This window comes from Syngnathus leptorhynchus, chromosome 1 (assembly GCF_054491065.1).
Source record: "Syngnathus leptorhynchus isolate UIUO chromosome 1, UIUO_Slep, whole genome shotgun sequence".
Taxonomy (NCBI): Eukaryota; Metazoa; Chordata; class Actinopteri; order Syngnathiformes; family Syngnathidae; genus Syngnathus; species Syngnathus leptorhynchus.
In genome coordinates, this window is record NC_141195.1 from 9290847 (window position 1) to 9301099 (window position 10253).

A 10253-nucleotide genomic window follows, 5' to 3' on the forward strand; every position below is an offset into this window, starting at 1 on the left:
ATCCAATCCAATGGCACAAGACTCATAAAAGGCCGAGCGCGAAAAGAAGAAAAATAGCATCAAGGGGAAAATGATAATGCATTACAGTGATTTTAAGCAGCCGAGTTTATATTTTTCTTCTTTTTGGATATTCCACCTTCAGGGTACATATGGTGAGGTAATCGCGCTCAGATACATGCCAATGAGGCAACAAATGAGATCAAAGAGGAACTTTCAATCAATAAAGCTATTTATCTTAGCTTGAAGACAATGCCTTTGGGGAGTAATAACATTTGTGTCATGACCTTATGTTCTCTTTCCCCTGGGCACAAGTTTTTGACTTTTTCATTACCTGTCTCAAAGGGAATTGAAGTTCTAGATATTGATACCGTAAATCCTAATTAATTTGTATATATTCAACTGCATCACAATAAATTTCAACATTGTCAAAAAGTTCATTTATTCTACTAGTTCAATAAGTGAAAGGAAGGTGAATCGAAAAATGCTTTTCAAATTGAACTTAATTTCTTCATCTAAAATATTTTGAATATTTTTTTTTCCAGATAGTTTTGTTAGTTGTAACCTGTAACCAAAATCATAATAAAATAGTTAAATATTTTGCAATGTGTAGTGACTTTTTAAAATTGAACTACTGAAATAAAAATAAATTGAGATATGGACTTGTGTGCAAGCATTTAAGATGCAAAAAATTAGTGCAGAGCATGCCTTCATCAGACATCATCACTGTCAACTTTCAACCTCCTCTTTCTTGGGTGTCGGTCAGTATTGTATATCTTCTCGGCCTATAGTAACACTGCTTCCTGGGGGGTCAAGGCCTTGTGTTGAGTTAACAGCCTAGCTAAAGGTCAACGGAGTTACAGGCCATTCGGTCTTGGGAGCGGAATGCCATCCGCAGAGAGTGATTTAGGAGGGTAGTTGGTGCTGTCTTCTGAAAATGACAAAAACAAAACAATGCTTTAACTTTGAATACAACTGGCTGACTTGTCACATTTAGCCTTTACTCTTTCATTTTCATGCAGACATGTCACATTTTTGTATGTCATGGCTTCCTGTGTGTCTATCATGGCTTCCGATCGGTCTGTCTGTCTGTCTGTCTGTTTACCTAGCGAGCGGTCATCTTGTAAGCTGTTTTTCATCTGCTAAACAATTGAATAAATTGTTTGAATACAACTTCCTTGTCAGGAAAAAAAATTGTCAGGAAATGAGGGTCGCAGGGCTGCGAGAGCCAATCCCAGTCGGAATCGATCGGTGAAATTCTTGATCAATGAGATTGTTTGAAGAAACATTCTTCGTGTATTGACACCCAAGCCTTGGCATTCCTCTGTGAAAGAACTTTCGAACATCAGTCACGAGCATATAGGAGCACAGGTGAAGCTTTTGACAATGGCTGCTGCCTTTAGGGTGACTGTCAATTTCAGGCTTAGACCAACTCTAATTACAAACTGTCAGAAACACAATACACAGTGGCACACAATACTGAGCTGTCTTACCTCATTCCTTTATGTGTTCAACACCTTAGAAAGTGATCAACGAGTTTATCCTCAGTCACTATGGCATATTTGGAATTGAAATTTGTAAAACAGTATGTACATTTCCCAGTTTGTCTTATTAGTTGGATTATTATCATCTTTAACATCCATCCATTTTCTATACCACTTGTCCCCATGGGGGTCGCGGGTATACTGGAGCCTATCCCAGTAATCAACGGGCAGTAGGCGGGGGACACCCTGAACTGGGTGCCAGCCGATCGCAGGGCACACAGAGACAAATAACCCTCCGCACTCGGACTCACACCTAGGGGCAATTTGGAGTGCTCAATTGGCCTACCAAGCATGTTTTGTGGATGTGGAAGAAAACCCACGCGGGCACGGGAAAAACATGCAAACTCCACACAGGGAGGGTCGTAGGTGGAATCGAACCGGCACCCTCCTAACCCTCTCTGGCCGTGGCACAGCTGGGCGTAGCTGGGTGTTAAAAGTACCACATGGATGCATGATAGGGTGGAAGGCAGTCTCAATGGGCCTGCTGTGATCACCAGGCCATCTTTATATCATCCGCAAAATCTCTGAGTTACTTATCAACATACTTTGCAGGGGGTGATGGGCTCCAGCGAGTCAGTTTATGCTTCTGTCATGTAAACCAGTGGTCCCCAGTCTTTTAGGCAGCACGGACTGGATTACTGTCAGACAATATTTGGACGTCACATTTTTTGCAGAGAAAACTTCTAAAAACGATTCTAGATAATCAGAATCAAATATCGAAAGCATCAATAAATCAAATAATCATCACCGAGGTGTAAAATAATGCAAGTTATTTATTGTTTCTTGCGCGGCCCGGTACCAAATGATCCACGACCCGAGGCCCGTGGATTGGGGACCACTGATGTAGACCATGCTCGACTTCTGCACTGAATTTAAAGGAAATTAGAGTAGCCACTTCTTTAGGTCGGGCAACAAGTCGGCTGTGTTCGCTCCCACAACGATGCAAATCCCCATCTCTTATTGCGTGCATCTGCGAAAATACCAGACGAAATCTCCCCTCATTCGTAGTTGCACTGCACTTTGTGCTCGACTTGTGTTGGGCATGAAAATAGGACTCTCTCACTCCTTTACAGTGCTAAATGAAAATAAATAAAGTGGTACTGAATATAATAGTGTAATTTATGTTGCATTTAACCAATTGGTTTGATTTAGACTTTGTTCGTCCTGTTGTTAATTTAGGTCAAACAAAATGAGAGAATTGCACAAAAAATATGTGAGAGAAGACAGTTTTTTTCCCCTACTTTAGCCAGCTAGGCTAGACCATGTGTGGAAGAGACACTGCTGCTATCAACAGGAAAAGGCAAAGGAGGAAGGGGCTTATTATCTCTTATCCTCGCTCTACCGGTATTTTGTGCACTTTAGTATCTCTTGGGCCAAATGGAGCAGGCTGCATCTCCATGGCAGCAGACAATCACTCCACACAGTTGGCAAAAGGAGTGACGATTTTACATGAAGTGGAAAAAAATTGGTGGGGCACCAACAATTCAGGAAACCTACAGTGCTCTCTTTTATTGTTTGATGTTTGAATTTTTTCTCCAATTTTTAATGATTATGGATGGCTGGATTAACACTACACTACATGGTTCAAAACTTTTTTCCAATCACGGTGCAGCTAGCAAGGCTCTTATAGAGATTTGAAATTTAAAATTAATTTGATTTGTATTTATTCCCTTGAATAGTTTATGTGCAAATATTGACGTAATTGTATTTTGATTCTCATTCGTTGAATTTTATGTTGGCATAGGTTAGTGATAGACTACGGGCGCTTTTCAATTTACGGTAAATACAAATTTGGGTAAATGGGAATAGATCGATATTTGCTTTAAAAGTATGCAATCAAATTTTTACACATTTGTATGTAACTATCTATGTATGTAATTGTTTGTGAGAGAAGAGAAGTATTCTTTGAACAACCACTGTGTGCCCTGCTTTTACTGCCCTGTTCTTGTACAGTTGCTTGAATCTTATCCAGGTCGCCTAGAGATTATTTTAGCAAATTTATCTCTAACAGACACAAACAAAGGATACCATGAATTTAATGCGTACTGGAAAGAAAGAAAACACCATCTGGTGGGGCACTGCCCCCCCAACCACCCTGCCAGAGTAAAAGATGTAGCACCATTCACCGTATGACAAAATGTATTAAATAGTGTAGCGAATGATAGCATGCGTAAGTCACCATAGCATCAAAATGTTTTATGTGATATTGACTGAAGACACTAGAAAACAGCAAGAAGGATGAGTGAAAAGGATCCAATCTGCTCTCTTAACTTCCTCCTTGCAGGCTACCGTAAATCTGGACATCCCCTTGCTCCATTTCCAAAGGGACATTTACTGCCACCAGCATTCTGACACAACAATCCATCACAACATCGCCTTTTTTTCCACACCTTTTGTCTGTTCAGGTGCCATTTTCCTCTTTCCTGTCCAGTCTGAAATACACCACACAAAGATAAAAAAATAAAAATAAAAACTAGCAGTGGGAAGTACAAAAAAGTACCATACTAGCAAGTCCCTGTTTTCCTTTTCTGCATCAATATTATTATTTGGTGAACGACTACGGAAATATGAACAAAGAAATCAAATATCATGAATTTTCATTCGCCTCTGTTTACCATTCACAATTTCCACTCTGCATATTGCAAAGCATCTCTAACAACAAGAAAGCAGATGAGAGTATTTCTAAAAATATCCTTGTCACATGGAGGCAGGAGAAGAAGACATCAAAAGAACAAAGGCATCATTTTAAGCTCTGGAATGTTCTAAGTGGAAAGAGTCCTTATCATTTGCATCGATATGTAAAAGGGAGTGTCATGTTATTTGGCCAGCGAAATGCGCTTCCATGGGTTTAATGAGCATACACAATGAGTGGCATGCGGGCCGCATGAGTCCATTAAAACGAGCCGTCACGATGGAGCGCGTCAATGAGTCAGTGAGCTTGTGCGTTCATCGGAGCAATAAAGTCCCCCAGGCAATGTGTGCTGCTGTTAATCGCCACTGAAGTCAAAATCAAGCACTGATAAAAGACAATCCTGCCTCTTTGTGTGTGTTGTGTGTCTTTTTATGGCAACACAAGACCCCAAAACTTCATTCACAGCATTTTCACACCTTTTAAACGACTCCTCTGTGACATGAATCACTCACCAAAAAGCACAAGTGCACTCTGTGTTTGGGGTGATACCAGATGAGATTGCGCTAAATGCCTTGCGGACCCCCAACCCCCGTCGTATTCCGGCCTCTTCTTTATTGGTGGTGATGGAGACAGACAAGGGTCACCGTGGTAACCACACGCTCAGCGGGACGCAGGACCATATCTGCCCTTGAGGAAACTGCCCCACATCTCACTTGACATTTGGCAGTCTCTGTTGTGTAGAGTACGTTTGCAGATGGGGGCAGGGGCAACGCACGCAATCGCAAATAAATTCATTATTTCTGCCTTTGGCCCAATGTGAGCGGTTGGATGCGCCAAAGCTTGCTCCAGGGGGGCGAGATGATTCATATGTAGTAGCATCAAAGTCTGAGCTGCAGTTTTCCTTTTGACATTTTGCTCAACAGACTAAAAAAAAACCCACACACATTATTTTACATCTTCCAATTCTCTCTCATCATGACAAAAAAAAGGCTTTATTACGCTTCACACTTATGATGCATTGCATGATTGCAGCAATGGAAAAAAAGTAAGATCGATGTGATGAGAAAAAGCTCAGAAGGGTGCACTTATGTTTAGTTTGATAATAAAGTTCAGTTGAATGTGTTAATAAACAGCTTGAAGTCTCCCATACTAACAATATCATCCCCCTCATTTGCAGTTGAGTTGCCAAAAGTGGCATCTTCCACAGCCAGTCACAACATTAGAAACCTGAACTCGATGACTTGAAGAATGGCGAGTGGCACGTCTGCCATTGGTGACGTACTGCTGGGTGTTGGTTACACGGTCAGAACCGCCGAGACAACGATACTGGCGTCTCGGGTAGGGAGATAAGCAGTACACAGAAAGAAGCACAGCTCCAGCCACACATGAAAAGGATTTTTTGGAGGCTGATTTGGCTGCTTTCTTTCTCCCTGGAGGCCCGCCAATCATAAACACACACACACACACGCACACACACAACTAGTACAGGGTGCTGGGTACGTAGATCCACATTTCTAATGGGGATGTAGAAAATGTTCCAAGTTTTGGTCAGGTGAAGCAAATGCCAGATTTTTGGATCCAGCAAGATAAAAAATAAAAAATAAAAAAAAGCACGTACACACACATACAAGTTTGTCCCGTCTCCTAATGGCTAGTGGCATTTGAGAATATGTGTGTCCAAATGAAGATTAGGGGATGCCAGAATGGCGGGCTAAAGTTTTGAGGGTGTTAGGATTGACCACATGGAAATTAGAATGAGGTCAATTCACTATTGTAAATTGTGACCACCGTATTCTAGAGGGGGATGATGGTTTGGCCTCGCACTTTTGCTTTTTCACAAACACGCATGCATGCATACAATTCCTGGCTCCTCTCAAAGACAAAACATCCTTGGGTCCAATGCTATCTTTTATTGTTGTTGCTGTCTGGGTCTCATTGTCTTCTCAACACAGGAGACGTTATGGTCTCATCTCTGTAAACTCTTCCAACATCTTCCATGTTCCACCAATTCTCCTGTTTCTTCGAGAGGGATGGGGGGATGCATTTTATCACCTGGCGGTCACCATGCAACCCCACCTCGCCTTAATCTCATCACCTATGTGGTTTCCTCCCACTCTTCAACAGATCGGCGTTATCAGAGCGGAAGTAGCAGAGGTCGGCTTCCTGTCCCACATAGCCACGGCAACATCACGCCGCTAATGTACAAAGAGTCAGACTGATGATGAAATATTCAGTGGAGACAGCAAACAGCAAAAGATCATAACATACATTTTTCATTGAAGGCCCCACGAGGTGTCCAATACTGTTATCTCATTCATGTGTGCACGTGTATGCGTGCGTGCGCGTGTGCGAGTGTCTGTGTGTGTGTTTGTGTGCGAGTGTATGTGTGTGTGTGCGTGTGTGCACCCACCCATGTGTTTGTTCCTGTGCTTGGATTGGATCCTGTAATTATACACAGTTTTCTGGGTGCATTTGGCTCTACGTGACCAAGTAAAAACCTCATTCCAAACACAGTGAATAGTTTTTTTATTGCATAAAATATGCAGGCAAGCACAAGCCAAGAAGCCATTAGGCAATTTCATCATGGGCACAAATAGCACACTGTTTTCTACTCAGACAAAACCTAATACAGTAAAACAGTGCAGTATGTAGTAAAGTAAAGTTGCAACATACTATAAATCAATTATCTTACTCTTACACTGAAGGAAGTACAGTATTCTATGAAATAGCCCCAATGTTGAACACTAACTGTGCTTGTATTGTTATAGAAGTGTGCCCTTACTAATAATAATTGTGTAAATGATGTCAAAACATTTGGTATTAACTGTTTGGTAAAAGCATATTCCTGATTTCATTCATTATGTATGCGGTCTGGAATGTGCGCATGGTTTCCAACTAGGGTAAATGTTCGTTTCGAGCTTCAAAATAGGGTTTCAAATCAGGGTTACGGTTTTAAAGTAGAGGCAGTGTTTCAAGGTAAGATCTTCAACTCGGTTTAGGATTTCAAAGTTTCAAACAAAGGTTCCAAATTTGGGTTAGGGTTAAAAATAGGGTCAGGGTTTCCAACTAAGGGTAGGGTTTTACATTAGGGTTTCAAATTAGGGTTAGGGTTTCACCGTAGGGTTTAAAACTATAGTTAGCATATCGTAGTAGGGTTGTAAATTAGGTTTAGGGTTGTTTCATAGTACGGTTTCAAACTAAAGTTAAGGTTTCAAACCTGGTTTAGGGTTTTGAAGTAGGGTCTCAAGCTAGGGTTAAAGATTTAAAGTAAGGTTTCAAACTTGGGTTAGGGGTTAGGGGTAGGGATTAGAGTTAGGGTTTGGGTTAAGGGTTAGAATTAGGGTTTCAAACTTCTGTTGGGGTTTTGAAGTAGGGTTCCAAACTCGGGTTTGGGTTTCAAAGGAGGGTTTCAATCTAGGGTTAGGGTATGGTTTCAAATTAGGGTTGAGAATTTCAAAATAAGGTTTCAAACTCGGGTTAGGCTTAGAAGTTAGCATTTCAAACTATGCTTAAGGTTTCAAAGTGGGTTTTAGGGTTATAGTATAGGGTATAGTTTCAAATTAGGGTTAGGGCTTGTGTGTGCATGCGTGTGTGATAAAAGTGTCTTCATCTTCTCATCGCTATCTGCACATGTGAAGCATCCAAAACATCTTACATCTTATCTAAGGGAGTTTTGCATCAACAAGTACAGACTGATTGCAACATTTGTGACAATGTTGTGGCTGTTGGCATATAGCAGACAACATAGGGTCTACGGAGGTTTGCATAAGAAAATGACCTTTAGAAGCAAATGACTAAGAAAGAAACTCACACTGGAACAGGAAGTACACTGGACATTGCACCCAGTGTGTGTGTTTTTGCCTGCAAGAATAAATTGTAGCGGTTTAATGCCAGGCCTAATTTGTTGAGTGCATTTTGCCCCACATGAGCATGTTGCATCAGTTCAACCGCAGTGAAGAGTTTTCATTGCATAAAACATGCAGGAAGGCACACGCAAAGAAGCCATTAGACAATTTCATTACGTCTGTATTCCATCCATCCATCCGTCCGTCCGTCCGTCCGTCCATCCATCCATCCATCCATCCATCCATCCATCCATCCATCCATCCATCCATCCATCATATTTTTAAATACAAAAGTCCTTTAGAGGTAGTTTGGATTATTTCATTTAGTTCGACTATTTATCCAGGTAGTCTACATAAGAGAACTGCTGATTAAGTTAAAAAAGAGGAGTGATCACATGGCCAATAAGGAGCAGAAGTGCGACAACCAGTTTTAAACTTGAAAACAAAAGTATAACCTGCTTCTTCCTCTATTTATATTTGATAGTTTGGTTTGCCCTCTGACCGAGTCCCTCCTCGGCTTTCAGTAAATGATTTATTTTAATCAGCCTTTCCTTTCCCTTTGTGCAATTGTCAGTCATTGGTCAGAAGGCTTTTGTGAGCAATTGATCCCAAACCAACACAAAGACGCAGTTAAACAAATGCTGTCGCGCTGCTGGTGAAGTGGTGTCATATAAGAACTCCATTCTTGCGATCTGGGTTCCATTCCCAGACAGTTCATGTGTGTCTGTAATCCGATCTTATTTTATTAACCAGTGCAGTTTGAGGTTTCCTGCGAGATCCACCACGAGAATGTGTCTTTTTCCACTCGGATCCCTCTTCGCTCAAAGCCGGGGTGCATATTGTTCCGTTATCGAGACCACAAGCATTCGTGTGACTGCCGGCTGAGCCAAACCGGAGCATCGGTTCAAAATGAAGTGATCATCAATCTGGAGCTGAACAATTCAACTGCTTCAACTATAGTATGCATGCCTGGCCAGGAGTCTGTTGTTCATCTGTTGGATATGTGTTGGGAATCTTACAGTTCTGTGTTTTGGGGTCAGTAGGCGTGAGAGTGAATGGCAGGGGGGGGGGGGCTCACGACAATATAATAACCGGGGTGAAGGTGCGTCGAGAATGTACATGCCCAATCCAATGGCCTTTTGCAAGCACTCAAAAAGCCAAGCCCTCTGTATCATTTATTTAGAATTTATTTTCCAACTGTTCCACCCACACGCAAAAAGGGGCCAGGCATAACGGGCAAAGTACTTACAGAGCGGGTTTACATATTTCATAAGTTGATGCAGTCTGGTGAAATAATGATGCACGAGTTTTGAATGACTTTATTGCTAACACGCACACCCACATAAAGTCAATATTCACCTGTGTATGTCAAACACACACATTACACTAGACGTTAGTGAGTTAGCACAAACTTGCTAATGTTTTACTCGTCATGTGTTGGTCCTGTCACACTTTAAAAACAAGTATATGTGTAGCCGGCTCTACACATTGTACCTGAAAATTGTCAGGCTTTTTTTCTAGTACATGTCTGTCTTGTGATTTTAAGTTCTCTTGTGGAGTTACTAAAATACATCCATTCATTTGAGTCTGATCAAAACGTTTCCAGGAAAATCTGATACAAAAGTCCAGCAAAGGCAGAGCAACGACACTTGGAATCAGCTGATTATCCTCGTCTGCCAGGGAGACAATTTCAAAGAGTTTTTTGTGCTTTCTTTGGCTATCTTTGCACGTGTATAAACTCACAGAAGAGTATCAGTGAAAATAAGCTGCAGAGGAAAATGTTCATGAAGGGTAACAACTCACATTTGTCACTTTACACGTAGCAATAATTCAGGCAAATTCAGCCATTTTCCCTCCTTTCCCATCCAAGTCATTCAAAGGGATACAAAATATGACTTGGCTTCCCCTTTTAAGGTCTGACAAACCAGTATACAAATCCAAGCAAGGTTTCAGGCTCAAGCCTTTCCACCTTAATAATGCACAATTTTGCCCCCCCCCCCCCCCCTCGCCAACCGCCCCACATGTAAACTTTCTTTCTCGTCTTGCAAATGCTCTTGTCTCGTGGCGGCGACCTAGTTTACAGTCTTGCCTCTGAGCCACTGAGACTCATTTCCTTTTGAAGATGAAACGAGCGGTGCAGCTTGACACGACCATTATGGAATCTCAGCACGAGATAAATACTAACAGGAATGTCGCACTTTTCTTAAAAACACATCGTTTTATCACTTCATTGTT